This window comes from Cnephaeus nilssonii, assembly GCF_951640355.1.
Source record: "Cnephaeus nilssonii genome assembly, chromosome: 7".
Classification (NCBI taxonomy): Eukaryota; Metazoa; Chordata; class Mammalia; order Chiroptera; family Vespertilionidae; genus Cnephaeus; species Cnephaeus nilssonii.
The window spans coordinates 2,095,888-2,112,894 of NC_137078.1; the positions used below are offsets into that span (position 1 = coordinate 2,095,888).

The window sequence follows — 17,007 nt, forward strand, 5'->3', positions numbered from 1 at the left end:
TCTCTATGTCGTTTATCTCCGCTCTGATCTTTATTATTTCTTTCCTTCTGCTTACACTGGGATTTTCTTGTTGCTCTCTCTCTAACTCTTTGAGTTATTGGGTTAGGTAATTTATTACCATTGTTTCTTGTTTTTTGCAGTAGGCTTGTAGAGCTATGAACTTCCCTCTCAGGACTGCTTTCGCTGTGTCCCACAGATTTTGGATTGTTGTGTTTTCATTGTCATTTGTTGCCATGATGTTTTTTATTTCTTCCTTGATGTCTTTGGTAAGCCAGTCATGGTTTAATAGCATGTTGTTTAGTCTCCATGTGTTTGATTTCTTTGGGTTGTTTTTATTGTAGTTGATTTCCAGTTTTATGCCACTGTGATCTGAGAAGAAACTTGATATGATTTCTATCTTCTTGAATTTGGAGAGACTTTGCCTATGTCCTAACATATGGCCTATCTTTGAAAATGTCCCATGTGCACTTGAGAAGAATGTATATTCTGTGGCTTTGGGGTGAAATGTTCTGAAGATGTCGATTAATTCCATCTGGTCTAGTGAGTCATTTAGGATTGATGTTTCTTTGCTGATTTTTTGTTTAGAGGATTTGTCCAATGGTGATAGTGGGGTATTGAAGTCTCCTACTATAATTGTATTGCTGTCAATCTCTCCTTTGATATCTTCCAGGAGTTTTTTAATGTATCTTGGTGCTCCTGTGTTGGGTGCATATATGTTTACCAGAGTTATTTCTTCTTGTTGGATTTCTCCCTTTAGTATTATGAAGTGGCCTTCATTATCTCTTGTTATGTCCTTCACTTTGAGATCTAATTTGTCAGCTATAAGTATTGCTACCCCAGCTTTTTTTTCATTTCCATTCGCCTGGAATACCTTTTTCCATCCCTTTACTCTCAGTCTGTATGCGTCCTTTTTTTTGAGGTGGGTTTCCTGTAGACAGCAGATATATGGGTTTTGTTTTCTTATCCAATCTGTTACCCTATGTCTTTTGATTGGGGCATTCAATCCATTTACATTTAAAGTTATTATTGAGCTAGAAAAAAAAAATATGGCGACCGGCAGGAAGGTAGGGAGAGAGAGAGTGTGAGTGAGGAACCCATAGAGGAGAGTGTAGATGTGTGTGGTGTGTGTGTGTGTGTGTGTATGAGATAGGGTCAGTTAGATTCTGCAGGTCTTCCAAGGGGCTCCCGAACAGGGCAGCCCTAGACGGCGGAGCCCCGCGCACAAAGCGGACACTTCTCGGCGGTTGGTGCGGACGCAGAGACCACGCCATCTTGGGAAACAGAGCTGCCTGAGACTCGGATCCTGGCTTCTAACACAAACCAGGACCCTGCAGCCACTGGGGACAGAGAACTGCTATCACAGCTTCAGACAAACAACAAGAATCCAGACTTCCCGGCAGATTTCCGTGAGTCAAAGAGCCTATCCCCCTCCTCGCAGGCGCTGATAGCGCCATAGTAACTGATAGACCCGCCCCTCCCCCAAGCTGCTCACGGGCGCGCGCACAGACAGCGCCATAGTAACTGATAGACCCGCCCCTGGCCCAAGCTGCCGAGCTTTGCGCAGGGACGCGCTCCCTCTTAGGGAATTTGGCGCGCGCTCGCGCACGGGACAGAAGCAGCTCCCCGTCGGGGAAATCTGTCAGTGCGCACAGAGGGCTCCCCTTCGGGGAATTTGGGGGAATTTGGCTCGCGGGTCACAGCTCCCCCTTCGGAGATTCTTAAGAGGGGCTTCCCTTTGGGGAATTTGGCGCGCAGGACGGACTCCGCCCCCCTTCTGGGACTTTGGGAGAGTGCACTGAGCCGGCTCACCTTCAGGTTTTTAAGAATGTGCGCTCTAGCCGGTTTGGCTCAGTAGAGAGAGCACACACAGGACGCAGCCCCACTTCAGGGAATTTGGCACGCCGGACACAGCTGCCTGGGATCCCTGACTCACAGCGCATTCACACTAAGAGCCAGCGACCCCAATTGTTGGTGCGTGCACACACAGGGACCCTGATTCTCAACGAGAAACCGCACAAGGCAACAGAGACTTTGACACTCGAGTCTTGGTGCAGACACAGGGAAACTCTGACTCCTGGCACATGCTAAGGATCTCATTCTCGGCACATACCAACAGTGTGGTGCAGACAGGGCCCCTGATTCTAAATGTGCACACGAGACCACACGGAACACTGGGGACACTGATCCTGGGCAAGTCTGGTTCCCACCAACCAAAGACAGCCACACGTCCTAGTGTCAGTGCACTTCAGTGAAACTAGGGTGGAGCGAAGTCCCCACAGCACACGGCCCAGGTCCACGCAAACAGAAGCTTGAGCTTTCTGGTAATAGCCAGAATGGGGAAACGAAATAACTCACAGAGGAAAGAAAATGTGGAGTCGCCAAGAAAGGAAATTAGTGAAAATGAAGCTTGCAACATGACCGAAAAGGAGTTCAGAGTAATGGTCATGGAATTTATACATCGGATGGATGAGAAAATCAACAACTTATGCAAGAATCAGGAAGAAATGAAAAGTGATATAGCTACAATCAAAAACACCATGGAAAGTATCAACAGTAGATTACAAGAAGCAGAGGACCGAATTAGTGAGTTAGAAGATCAGGTACAGAAACAAGCTCAAGCTGAACAGCAATTGGAGAAAAAAATTAAAAAGCAGGAGGAAAGCCTAAGGGAGCTTCGGGACAACATGAAACGAAGTAACATGCGTATAATAGGGCTGCCAGAAGGACAAGAAGAGCAGCAGGGATTAGAAAATCTATTTGAAGAAATAATGACAGAAAACTTCCCGGATATGGGAAAGATAAAAGTTACGCAAGTAAAGAGAGTCCCAAGCAGGATCAACCCCAAAAGACCCACACCAAGACATGTCATAATTTCAATGGCAAATATAAATGATAAAGAGAGAATCCTAAAGGCGGCAAGAGAGAGACAGAGAGTTACCTACAAAGGAACACCCATCAGATTGTCAAATGATTACTCATCAGAAACACAACAAGCTAGAAGTGAATGGAAGGAGGTATACAAAGTGTTGCAAAGCAAAGGACTGAATCCAAGAATACTATATCCAGCAAGACTATCAATCAAAATTGAAGGGGAAATCAGGAGCTTTGCAGACAAAAAAAGCCTCAGGGAGTTTATCACCACCAAACCAGCAATGCAAGAATTGCTAAAGGGAATACTGTAAAAAGAAGAAATAAACAGGTAAGAAGGAATACAGACACAAAAATAGATATGACTGCAAACAAATACCTTTCAGTAATAACTTTAAATGTAAACAGACTAAATGCTCCAATCAAAAGACATCGAGTAGCTGAATGGATAAAAAAACACGACCCATATATATGCTGTCTACAAGAGACCCACCTCAGAACAAGAGACTCACACAGATTGAAAGTGAAGGGATGGAAAAATATCTTTCAGGCAAATGGAAATGAAAAAAAAGCTGGGGTAGCAATACTTATATCTGACAAAATAGACCTCAAAGTAAATGCCATAACAAGAGATAAGGAAGGCCACTTCATAATACTAAAGGGAGAAATCCAACAAGAAGAAATAATTCTGGTAAACATATACGCTCCCAATATAGGAGCACCCAAATACATAAAAAAACTCCTGGAGGATATCAAGGGAGAGATTAATAGCAACACAATCATAGTAGGAGACTTTAATACCCCACTATCACCACTGGACAAATCCTCTAAACAAAAAATCAGCAAAGAAACAGCAATCCTAAATGACTCACTAGACCAGATGGAATTAATTGACATCTTCAGAACATTTCACCCCAAAGCCACAGAATATACATTCTTCTCAAATGCACATGGGTCATTTTCAAAGATAGACCATATGCTGGGTCACAGGCAAAGTCTCTTCAAATTCAAGAAGATAGAAATTATATCAAGCATCTTCTCAGATCACAGTGGCATAAAACTGGAAATCAACTACAATAAATACAATCCAAAGAAATCAAACACATGGAGACTAAACAGCATGCTATTAAACAAGGACTGGGTCACCAGAGAGATCAAGAAAGAAATAAAAAACATCATGGCAACAAATGACAATGAAAACACAATAATCCAAAATCTATGGGACACAGCGAAAGCAGTCTTGAGAGGGAAGTTCATAGCTCTACAGGCCTATTGCAAAAAACAAGAAACAATGGTAATAAATTACTTAACCCTACAACTCAAAGAGCTAGAAAAAGAGCAGCAAGAAAAGCCCACTGTAACCAGAAGGAAGGAAATAACAAAGATCAGAGCGGAGATAAATGACATAGAGACCAAAGAAACAATACATAAGATCAACAAATCCAAGAGCTGGTTCTTTGAAAGGATAAACAAGATTGATGGACCTCTAGCCAGGCTCACCAAGAAGCAAAGAGAGAGGACCCAAATAAACAAAATCAGAAATGAAAGACGTGAAATAACAACAGACCCTGCTGAGATACAAAGGATTGTTACAAAATACTACGAACAACTCTATTCCAACAAACTAGACAATCTGGAGGAAATGGACATATTCCTAGAAAAATATAACCTTCCAAAAATCAATCAAGAAGAATCTAAACAGCTCAATAGGCCAATAACTATGGACGAAATTGAAGCAGTCATCAAAAAGCTTCCGGCAAACAAAAGCCCGGGGCCTGATGGCTTCACAGGAGAGTTTTACCAAACATTCAAGGAAGAACTAAAACCTATCCTCCTCAGACTATTCCAAAAAATTCAAGTGGAAGGAACACTTCCAAGCTCCTTCTATGAAGCCAGCATCACCCTAATACCAAAACCAGATAAAGACAACACAATGAAAGAGAATTACAGACCAATATCCCTCATGAACATAGATGCCAAAATCCTCAACAAAATTCTAGCAAATCGGCTCCAGCAGTACATCAGAAAGATCATACACCATGACCAAGTAGGATTTATCCCAGGAATGCAAGGATGGTACAATATCCGCAAATCAATAAACGTGATACATCACATAAACAAATTGAAAGATAAAAATCACATAGTCATATCAATTGATGCAGAAAAAGCATTTGACAAAATCCAACACCCTTTCTTGATAAAAGCTCTCAACAAGGTGGGAATAGATGGCTCATACCTCAACATAATAAAAGCTATATATGATAAACCCACAGCAAACATCATACTCAATGGACAAAAACTAAAGACATTTCCCCTAAGAACAGGAACAAGACAGGGATGCCCACTCTCACCACTCCTGTTTGACATAGTACTGGAAGTATTAGCCATTGCCATTAGACAAGAAGAAGAAATAAAAGGCATCCAGATTGGAAAAGAACAAGTAAAGCTGTCTTTATTTGCAGACGACATGATATTGTACATAAAAAATCCGAAAGACTCCGTCAAAAAACTAATAGACTTAATAAATGAATTCGGCAATGTAGCAGGATACAAAATTAACGCCAAGAAATCTATGGCCTTTCTATACACCAATAGTGAACTTACAGACAGAGAGACTAAAAAGGCAATCCCATTTACCATCGCACCAAAAAAATTAAGATACCTAGGAATAAACTTAACTAAGGAGGTAAAAGACCTATACACGGAAAACTACAGGACACTGAAAAAAGAGATAGAGGAAGACGTAAAAAGATGGAAGAACATACCATGTTCATGGATTGGTAGAATCAACATCATTAAAATGTCCATACTACCCAAAGCAATCTATAGATTCAATGCACTCCCCATTAAAATACCAACGGCATATTTTACAGACCTTGAAAGAACTCTCCAAAAATTCATCTGGAATAAAAAAAGACCCCGAATAGCCACAGCAATCCTGAGAAAGAAGAATAAAGTAGGAGGGATCTCAATACCAGATTTCAAGCTGTATTACAAAGCCACTGTTCTCAAAACAGCCTGGTACTGGCACAAGAACAGACATATAGATCAATGGAACAGAATAGAGAATCCAGATATTGACCCAAACCACTATGCTCAATTAATATTTGACAAAGGAGGCATGAACATACAATGGAATAAAGACAGTCTCTTCAATAAATGGTGTTGGGAAAATTGGACAGATACATGCAAAAAAATGAAGCTTGATCACCAACTTACGCCATACACAAAAATAAACTCAAAATGGATACAGGACTTAAACATAAGACGGGAAACCATAAAAATACTAGAGCAATCCACAGGCAGCAAAATGTCAGACATATGCCAAAAGAAATTCTTCACTGACACTGCCCCTAGGGCAATGGAAGCTAAAGAGAAAATTAACAAATGGGACTACATCAAAATAAAAAGCTTTTTCACAGCAAAAGAAACCATCAACAAAACAACAAGAAGGCCCACTGCATGGGAGAACATATTTGCAAATGGCATCACTGATAAAGGTTTAATCTCCAACATCTACAGGCAGCTTATACAACTTAATAAAAGGAAGATAAATGATCCAATAAAAAAATGGGCAACAGACCTAAATAGAATCTTTTCAAAAGAAGACAGAAGGAAGGCCAAGAGACACATGAAAACATGCTCAACGTCACTAATTATCCGAGAGATGCAAATCAAAACAACAATGCGGTACCATCTCACACCTGTCAGAATGGCTATCATCAACAAATCAACAAACGACAAGTGTTGGCGAGGATGCGGAGAAAAAGGAACCCTCGTGCACTGCTGGTGGGATTGCAGACTGGTGCAGCCACTGTGGAGAACAGTATGGAGTTTCCTCAAAAAACTGAAAATGGAACTCCCATTTGACCCAGTAATCCCACTCCTGGGAATATATCCGAAGAAACTAGAAACACCAATTAGAAAGGATATATGCACCCCTATGTTCATAGCAGCGCAATTCACCATAGCTAAGATTTGGAAACAGCCTAGGTGCCCGTCAGCAGATGACTGGATCAGAAAACTGTGGTACATCCACACAATGGAATACTATGCTGCCATAAAAAAGAAGGAATTCTCATCATTTGCAGCAACCTGGGAGGAATTGGAGAACATTATGTTAAGTGAAATAAGTCAGTCAATGAAAGAAAAATACCACATGATCTCACTCATTTATGGATAATAAAGAACATTATAAACTTGAACAAAAAGATAGATACAGAGACAGTAAAGCATCAAACAGACTGTCAAATTACAAGGGGAAGGTTAGGGAGAGGTGGGGGAGATAAGAGATCAATCAAAGGACTTGTATGCATGCATATAAGCATAACCAATGGATGCAAAACTCTGGGGGGTGGGGGCATATATGGGAGTGGGGTGTGGGGAGGGCAATGGTAAGATATGTACACATATAATACCTTAATAAAAAAATTGAAAATAAAAATAAAGTTATTATTGATAGGCAATTATTTGTCGCCATTTTTATTCTATACCCCTGTGTTCCTTCTTTGCTTCCTATTTCTTTATTTTTTTTTTTTACAGCAGACCCTTTAGCATTTCTTTCATTGCTGGTTTGGTGGTGATAAACTCCCTTAGCCCTTTTTTGTCTGTGAAGCTCCTGATTTCACCTTCAATTTTGATTGATAGCCTTGCTGGGTACAGTATTCTTGGATTGAGACCCTTCCTTTGCATGACTTTGTATATTTCATTCCATTCCCTTCTGGCTTGATGAGTTTCTGTTGAGAAATCAGTTGCTATTCTGATGGGGGTTCCTTTGTATGTAACTGTCTGTCTCTCTCTGGCCGCTTTTAAGATTCTTACTTTGTCGTTGGTGTTTGCCAACTTAATTATAATGTGCCTTGGCGTCGGTCTTTTGGGGTTCATTTTGCTTGGAACTCTGTGAGCTTCTTGGATTTGTGTGGGTTTTTTCTTCCCTATATCAGGGAAGTTTTCTGTTATTATTTCTTCTAACAGGTTTTCTATTCCTTGCTCCGTTTCCTTTCCTTCTGGTACCCCTATTATCCTGATGTTGCTTTGTTTTGTGTTGTCCCGAAGTTCCCTTAGGCTCTCCTCATGCTTTCTAATTTTTGTTTCTAGAAGCTGTTGTAATTGGGTATTTTTTTCCATCTTGTCTTCTAGCTCACTTATGCGGTCCTCTGCTTCTTCTAGTCTACTCTTGATGCTTTCTATTGAGTTCTTTACAGCAGCGATGTCATTTTTCATTTCTTCTTGGTTCTTCTTCATTTCCTCTTGGTTCTTACTCATATTGTCGAATTTGTCTTCCATCCTTTTCAGCCACCTTATGACCATTTCTCTGAATTCTTTCTCTGATAGGTTGTTTGCCTCTAGTTCGTTTACTTCCTTTTCTGGTGATGCCTGCTTCTCTTTTCTGTGGGGGCTAGTTTTTTGTCTCCCCATGGTCTTTCTTCTCTGGATGTCTGGTTATATAGTTCTCTCTCTCCGGCGTTGATTTAAAGGTACAAAATACAACACAACCAGGCACAACACACAAGGCACTGAACAGAATTGTATTCACGATATTAATAACCTCCAATAAAGGTAACCACCAGAGAAAGACAAATTAGGGAATAGGAGTGGAAGAGGGAGAGTAAAAAGATAGGACAAAAAAAAAAAAAGAGTGTGAATCTGAACTTGGGAGAAGAGCAGAAAAAAAAAAGAAAAGAAAAATAAGTAAGAGAGACAAGAACAATACTAAGAGAGAAAAGGGGAACAAACTATATATATGGGGAGTAGACTCCACTAGAACAACCACTAATCCCAGCAAATTCCAGCAACACGAGCCTGGAGATTAATACAAACTGCAACACCAACTAATATCAAGTGAGGCAAGGGAAAACAAAAGTAAAAAACAAACAAAAACAAAGCAAACAATAGAACCAACCAAACAAACAAAAAGAATAATCAAAACAGTCTCATAAAAAAAGCATAAAAATTCAATCTAATCAACATTCAAGCAAACAACAACAAAAGGCCAGAGAGAAAAATAATTTTTTTTTTAGGTAGCGTAGAGAGAGGTATGTATGGATTTGGAGCAGGGGGTTGGGAATTAGATATATAAGTAGGGTGAAATTTTAGCAGAGGGTAAACTGAAAAAGTAGGGAAAATCTAAAGCCAGAAAGAGTTAAGATAAGCAGAAGACCAAAAGGGGAAAGGTTAGGAGGAGAGTGATGGCAAAATGTTAGCGTTGAGATAGGGTAAGGGAAAGATGCAAATAGAATGTAGGACACTAATCCCAAAATAAAAGAAAGAGAAAGTCTAATGACATTTAAAAAAAAAAGTATAATAATAGTAATAATAATGCTGATTGAAAATAAAAATGTAATAATTAAAAAGGTGATAATCGAGTGAGGAAAAAGAAAAAAATTTTGTTTCTTAAGTAAAAGATGCAAAAAATGAAAATAAAAAAATTAGAATAAAAAAATTGAAAAAAAAATGAAAAAAGAATTAAAAATTAAAAAATAGGAAGACTAAAATGTGCAGTAGCGGCTGTCATTCACTTCCTCTATTATTCTTGTTGTTTCCCAGTCTGGGCGGTATTTCAGTTCAGCTTCGTTCCTCTGCTCCTCAGTGTTGTAGGCCAGTCCTGCTTTTTGAGCAGGCCGTGTCTTAATTTCTGGTATTTATTTTTGATTACACCAGAGACAATTAGCGTTTCAGCCCCTGGGTGGCAGTGTTTCTGAATTGACTTCCGGGCCTCTCTAGCTTTTTTTTTTTTTTTTCCCCTCTATGGCACTCACTACCAGTTTGTGGAGGTGTGTGCCTCACAGCTGCCTCTCCGATGGTCACACCCAGCTCTGTTCCCAGGTTCCGAAAAAACAACTTCCCCTGCAGTCTTTCAGGGTTTTTCCACCTGGGTTTTCCTCTGCGTTGGGCTTAGTAATCAGAGCCGGAAAGAGCCCAAGTGCGCGGACAGTGGGTCTGTGCGCCAGACTAAGAAGCCTGCACTCCTTTGAAAATTCTTAGTCTGATCCTCCTCGTCAGATTAAAATGAGTTGCTTTTAAGAGGTCACTTCTGTTAGCAGCTCAGAGGACCCCCTTCCACATTCACGGGTCACGGCAGCTCCAACTGCCGCCGATTTTTCTAGGCACAGACCTCCTGGTTCCCGCCGGTCCCACGGCTCGCGTGCTTCCCTCCCACCGCGGGGATTAGAAACCACACCTTATTTCAGGCGAAATCTGACCTTTCCGTGGTTCAGTGAAGGGTTCCTTTGAATCCGAATGTTTGCGCCGATAGGGGACCGGTGTTCTGGTGTTCGCAGCTGTTCAGTGTTTTGGGGATAGGCTCTTTGACTCACGGTAATCTGCCGGGAAGTCTGGATTCTTGTTGTTTGTTGGTCAGAAGCTGTGATAGCAGTTCTCTGTCCCCAGTGGCTGCAGGGTCCTGGTTTGTGTCAGAAGCCAGGATTCGAGTCTCAGGCAGCTCTGTTTCTCAAGATGGCGTGGTCTCCGCGTCCGCACCAGCCCCGAGAAGTGTCCGCTTTGTGCGCGGGGCTCCGCCGTCTAGGACTGCCCGGTTAGGCAGCCCCTTGGAAGACCTGCAGAATCTAACTGACCCTAGCTCATACACACACACACACACCACACACGTCTACACTCTCCTCTATGGGTTCCTCACTCACACTCTCTCTCTCCCTACCTTCCTGCCGGTCGCCATCTTTCTCCTGGGGGCTCAGATTTTAAAGAACAGAGCCTAACAGCCATTTCTGTACAGGGACCTCTCAGCAATCTGCACTTTTTGGAGAAGACTGTGCTGAGCCTCTGCACTTAACTGCTTGCCTGCACTGTCCTAATGTACATTCTTGATAACCTATAATTAAGTCACTGCCCCTTTCCTCACAATCTGGTCTTGCAAGACCTGATACCTAAATGCTCCCATTTTAGAGAGGCCATAAACCATGAATGCCCGGAGGGGGTTTATCAGCACTGGCACCAGGCCAGGCCCTTAGATATGATCTCAAGACCCCCATCCCAACCCACGGGGCTTTTTGCAAAGCCCACTAAAGGTACGGAAGTCCCCATCCATATTTGGGTGACAAAGAAACCAAAAGGGGATAAAAGAAGGGCTTCCACTATATTGGTTTGCTTAAACTCTGGAGACAATTCCTCTGAGCCCGCCGGGGTAATAAAACTGTGTAACTCCATTTCTCTGTGTCGCTTGTGTTTCTTCGGTCTTCTACATTTATTCTTTCCCCCGACCCCCAATCAATAAAAGTAATAACTACCTTTTATGTTAGGAATTCTGGCAGCACAGAAAGCAAAACCAGTCTGGAATCTGTGGGCCTTCTGTGTTTGGATAAAAGCACAGACCTTCTTAGGGCTTACTTAGGTTGGATATCTTGGGAATGGGGCAGCAGGAGGAGAGGCCTCTGGGAAGCCACAAATGAGAGAGACCCAGAGAAGGGAGAGATTATCGCAATGGGGAAGGAGGGAACTCACTAAATGACAGCAAGAAGATTGCTGCCCAGGGGTAGCAGAGACGAGGCACAGACAAGGTATAGACAAAGTGTAGTAGAACCTCTATGAGAGAAATCCACTAAGCCATGGGGTATTTCCCAGGCATCCACTGAGGATTGGTGACAGGATTGATGACTGAGGATAGGAGAACTTCCTCTATGTTTTTCTCCATTTAAGATCCCAGGATAACAGAGGCTAAGAGGCAAATTGCAGGTGTCTGAGAAAAATTTGACAGCATTCAAGCCGGATGAGGCATCTCAATAAAGTTGCTTTAAAGAACTCGGAGGAATGTGATATTTCCTTCATACCTGATTTTTATGGAAAAAGCCTTGATAGTGTTTCTCCAGAGAACTGGCTAGGGTAAGAGGTTCTGGAGCATGTCAGTATCTCCGGTGAGCAAAGCAGCAGTGCCATCAGGGTCCCATATACTCCTCTCTTCTTCACAAACTCTTCTCTCATCTCTCACCATAACCTTCCTTTTTTCCTATTACATCCTATTTTCAGCTTTCCATTACAAGTTTAAAGATCATAAGGTCACAGAAATAAATCACTATGTGAAGAAATAAGCAGCTAAGAAATGTAAGTTAATTGAAGTTTTCTTTCTATTTAAAGGAAACCTGAAAATATTTTTATTTATTTATATTTCCAGCAATGTACTTTTCAACCACAATTCACAAGAGGGAGCTGCATCACTGACTTTGCAAGAAGTAATCATGCATATTCCATATCAACCTGTTCTTTCTTTATCAGACTTTCTTTAGTTAACTAAAATGTCTACTGATGCCCTAACCAGTTTGGCTCAGTAAATAGAGTGTCAGCCTGCAGACTGAAGGGTCCCAGGTTCGATTCTGGTCAAGGGCACGTACCTTAGTTGCAGGCACATCCCCAGTGGTGGGTGTGCAGGAGGCAGCTGATCGATGTTTCTCTCTCATTGATGTTTCTAACTCTCTATCCCTTTCTGTAAAAATTCAATAAAATATATTTTAATAAAATAAAATGTCTACTGAGTCTGTCATCCTATATAATAAAAGCCTAATATGCTAAGTGTCTGGTTGTCCATTCAACCAATCAAAGCGTAATATGCTAATGATATGCTAGGGCTGCTCAACCACTCGCTATGACAAGCACTAACCACCAGGGGACAGACAGTTGACCGGTTGACCAGTCACATAACCTATTAATTATGTGCACTGACCACAAGGGGGCAGATGCTCCAACTGGTAGGTTAGCTTGCTGCTGGGGTTTGGCTGATTGGGACTGAGCGAGAAGGGCCAGACATGCCCTGGAGCCTTCCCACGGTCCCTCCCCAGCTGGCCAACCTCCCGCATCTCTCCCCAGCCCCGATCGTGCACTGGTAGGGTCCCTCAGCCTGGCCTGCAACCTCTGGCAGTCTGGGACCCCTCGGGGGATGTCGAAGAGCCAGTTTTGGCCTGATCCCACAGGCCAGGCTGAGGGACCCCACTGGTGCACAAATTTGTGCACTGGGCCTCTCGTCCACACTAATAAAACAGAAAAATGCTAATTGACCATACCTTTGCTACGCCAACAGCCAATCAGAGCGAGTATGCAAATTAACCCAACAAAAATGGCGGTTAATTTGCATACGCCGAGGGAGGGAGGAGTGAAGACTGAAGACAGCATAGAAGGAAGAGGGAGGGAAGGCAGAAAGCAAGGCGGCTGCCAGAGGGAAAGCGCGGGAGGAGGCGGCCGCAATGGCGGCGGGGGGCGGGGCGGGGCGGGCGGCGGCAGTGCGCGAGGCCGCAGCGGCCGCTTACAGGAATTTTCCTGCAACGGGCCACTAGTATAAATATAAATTGGAATACCACTGACTTTGTTAATCTCCTACTCTACATACTAGCTGGACTGCTCTTTGGACAGAGCAAGCTATTAAATGGGTACAATATAATTCACATTTTTTCTAAGCATATTTCTACACAAAAGAATTGAGCTCAAGTTTCTCATTTTCTCTACAAGGTAAATTTTCCTAAAAAGTGATCACTTTTATTGACAACAGCCTGGATTTACCAAACCCCAAGCTTTTTAAAACGGTAATTGATGAAAATTTAACTTTATTTTTAAGCAAAATAATCTTCTAAGTGCTTGCACAATCTCAGAAACCATAAGTAGGTACCATCACAAAGAGTTAAGGCAGTATAACACACCTGGGATGAAGTAACATTATTCCAAACTGCCTGACTCACTTGTGACCTCTTAAAAGAAGGCTAGCAATCTCTTGCAAAAACAAAGAAAATATCAATACAATTGACCCTTCAATGGCATGGGTCCACTGACATGCAGATTGTTTTCAATAAATATGTTGGGAAAAATTTAAGACATGCAACAGTTTGAAAAACCTCACAGTTGAACTACATAGCCTAGAAATATCAAAAATTAAGAAAAAGTTAGGTATGTCATTGAATGCATAAAATGTTACTATAAAATATATACAAATATATCATAAAATATTAAAATTTATAAAAACGTATACACAGAACACACATGGTGCCATTTGCAGTCTAGACACCTGTAAATAAACACAAAGATGCAGTATTAAATCATAGTTGCATAAAATTAACTGTAGTACATACTGCACTGCTGTATTAACTTCATAGCTACCCCACTCTGTTAGGTGCAAGTATTGCAAAAAAGTTACATGCACATTTTGGATTGCAGAGGGGTCGGTGTCCCTAAACTCTGAGTTGTGCAAAAGTCAACCTTATACTGTTATCTTGATGTTGGCGCTTTTTTATGCTTCTGTTTTCCCAAGTATTAACCATCTCATTACTTCCACACTACCTACATAATGTGCTCTCTGCACCCTTCTCTCAATTCAACCACTTGGACTTCCACACACCACTCCCTTTGTGTCCTTAACTTCTTCCCAACCGCATTAGACATGATCACCTCTGTCCATACCTGGCCTCTTAAGTATTTTTCAGTTCACTGTGATTAATTTATTCTTGTAGTAGAATATTTTGCTATTTTATTCTCATTAACCTTTCTAACTTCATTATTTGTTCTTTGCAGAGTTTCCCTCGCCCCTCTAATCTACCACCAATAGATTTCATGTAACCCCCTTACACCTCCTCCTTTGATTCTAATGTGTAAAATAAGATGCAAAATTGCCATTCTCCAGAGCATTTTCTCAAACCATTGAAATTTCGCTTCCCAGCGATTGTTGTCAGTTTGGCTCAAATGAACTCATAAAAATTCTCTACAGGTTTGGACATTTCTTATGTCAACACAAGGCGATTGCAGTATATGAAATGGCAATATGAGAAGTATGAGAAGGAAGGCTTAAAGGTGTGGGTATGTGAGGACATATGCATTTAAGAGAAAACAAGAATAAGACAGAGACCAAAGATTTTTTTGGGGGGGAAAAAACAACACAAAAAAACAGAAACAAAAATTCTTGTCAAAGTATTTAGCATGTGAAGAATTCCTTTTGTGGCCTAACTTGTTCATATTAAAGCAACTGCAGGCCAGAGGGGCACGGTCCAGATCAGACACCAGTGTAGAGGGGCACAGTCCAGGCCAGAACACCAGCGTAAAAGCATGGTGAATCAACAAGTATTTTGAGTCCAGAAACGGAGTCAGACAAAACAACAAAAAAAGATTATATTTAAAGGACTATGGAAAAAAAAGTAACTTTCCCAAGGAAAGAAAGACACCATATTGAAATGAAAGGTGCTAGTACCATAACTCTGACCTTCATTACTTTGAATGTGGGATCTGGTCATCCAAACACAGAGATTCAAAAGTTAATTCAGCCGAAACCGGTTTGGCTCAGTGGATAGAGTGTCGGTCTGCGGACTGGAGGGTCCCGGGTTCGATTCCAGTCGAGGGCATGTGCATTGGTTGCGGGCACATCCCCAGTGGGGGGCGTGCAGGAGGCAGCTGGTCAGTGTTTCTCTCTCATCGATGTTTCTAGCTCTCTGTCCCTCTCCCTTCCTCTCTGTAAAAAATCAATAAAATATATATTTTTTTAAAAAAGTTATTTTACTTCTTTTTTTCACCCAACTGAATGAATAGGTATGAAGAGTTAAGAGCTGCTGGATAGAGGGTAGTGGAGGTAAAAGAGAATAAATGGTGATGGAAGGAGACTTGACTTGGAGTGGTGAACACACAAATATACAGATGATGTATTATTGAATTGTACACCTGAAACCTATATACTTTATTAACCAATCTCACCCCAATAAATTCAATACAAATTTAAAAAATAGAGTTGCTCATAGACAATAGGGGAGTGAGGGCCTGTGCTGGGGAGGAGAGTGGGAGAAGCAGGCTGAGAGAGGTCAATGGGGCGGGGGAGGGGGGGTGGAGACATCTATAATACTTTCAACAATAAAGAATTTAATTTAAAAAGAGTTACTGAATAGTTGAATGATTAAATCAGCATGTGAAAATACACACACACACACACACACACACACACACACACACAAAACAACAACACAAAAAAGGTCTCTTCTCACAAAGCCTTTACCCAAAAGTTCTCCCCATTATCCCTGGCTAACACCAAACAGCTGCCTCCTCAGTTTTGAAACCAAAACACAGAGTTGCAAGTGTAGAAGTGATGAGAAAAAGGTGGTCTGGGCAGACAGGGATGAAGTATAAAGCTCACTTCACACTCTGTGCCCTCAGCTCCACTCAGCCAGGTGCAGTAATGGGTCTGTCACGCCTCCAATGGTATTGAGATAGGATATGTAGCAAAACAACTGTAACTAATAAGGGCTATTGGAACTGTCAAGGAGTTAATAAGACCAACCCCCAAAGGTTATATGGCTTTAAACCAGCAGAAAACCAGCTTGATCCAACATGGCGACTAATATCACCTTGCAGTAACCTCATTATATGCTCATTGTAACACATTAGCTTACTAAATGACAAACCTGATCCACCATATTTCCTAAGGACACAAAATGGCCCACAGTACTCTTCTGAGCAGTCTCCAGCCCTTTTCCAGAAAAATCCTGAATATTCCTCCCCTTATTGAATGCCCTGCCCCTCGATTAAATGAGCCTCAATAAAAAAGTATATCCCAGCCCGAGAAGTGTGGCTCAGTGGTTGAGCATCCACCCATGAACCAGGAGGTCACCAGTTCAATTCCTGGTAAGGGCATATGTGCAGGTTGTGAACTCGATCCCCAGGAGGGGGTATACAGGAGGCTGCCAATCAATGTTTCTCTCTCATCAATGTTTCTATCTTTCTGCTCTCTCTAAAATAATCAATAAAAACATAAAAATAAATTTAAAAAAATAGATATCCCAACAAATTCAGAGAGAACAGACTGACAGCTGTCAGAGGGCAGGGGTTTGAGACTGGGTGAAGATAAGGGGATTAAGCAAAAACAAAACACACACACACACAACTAATAGACACAGACAACAACTGTGGTGATTACCAGAGGGCAGAGGGAAAGGGGGGTTAGGGAGGTAGAAAAGGGTACAGGGGAATAAATGGTGATAAAGGAGACTTAACTTAGGGTGGTGAATACACAATGCAATATACAGATGATGTATTATTCAATTGTACACCTGAAACTTATGCAATTTTATTAACCAACTAGTGGCCCAGTACATGAAATTCATGCACGGGGGGGTGGGGGGATGTCCCTCAGCCCAGCCTGCACCCTCTCCAATCTGGGACCCCTCGGGGGAT

General features: G+C 41.7%; 1 protein-coding gene across 5 annotated transcripts in view; it reads right to left on the reverse strand.

The window, feature by feature from the left end:
* PLS1 (plastin 1) overlaps positions 1-17,007 on the reverse strand; it is a 222,745-nt gene that overhangs the window by 127,886 nt on the left and 77,852 nt on the right. The window contains exon 1 of one of the 5 annotated variants that reach the window (XM_079777352.1): positions 11,652-11,710. The exons of 3 other annotated variants lie outside the window; for them this stretch is intronic. The gene's annotated coding sequence lies outside the window, so the exon portion shown is untranslated. Of the gene's footprint in view, positions 1-10,070; positions 10,154-11,651; positions 11,711-17,007 lie in introns of those variants that run through there. One more of the 5 variants, XM_079777351.1, reaches the window with a different exon arrangement.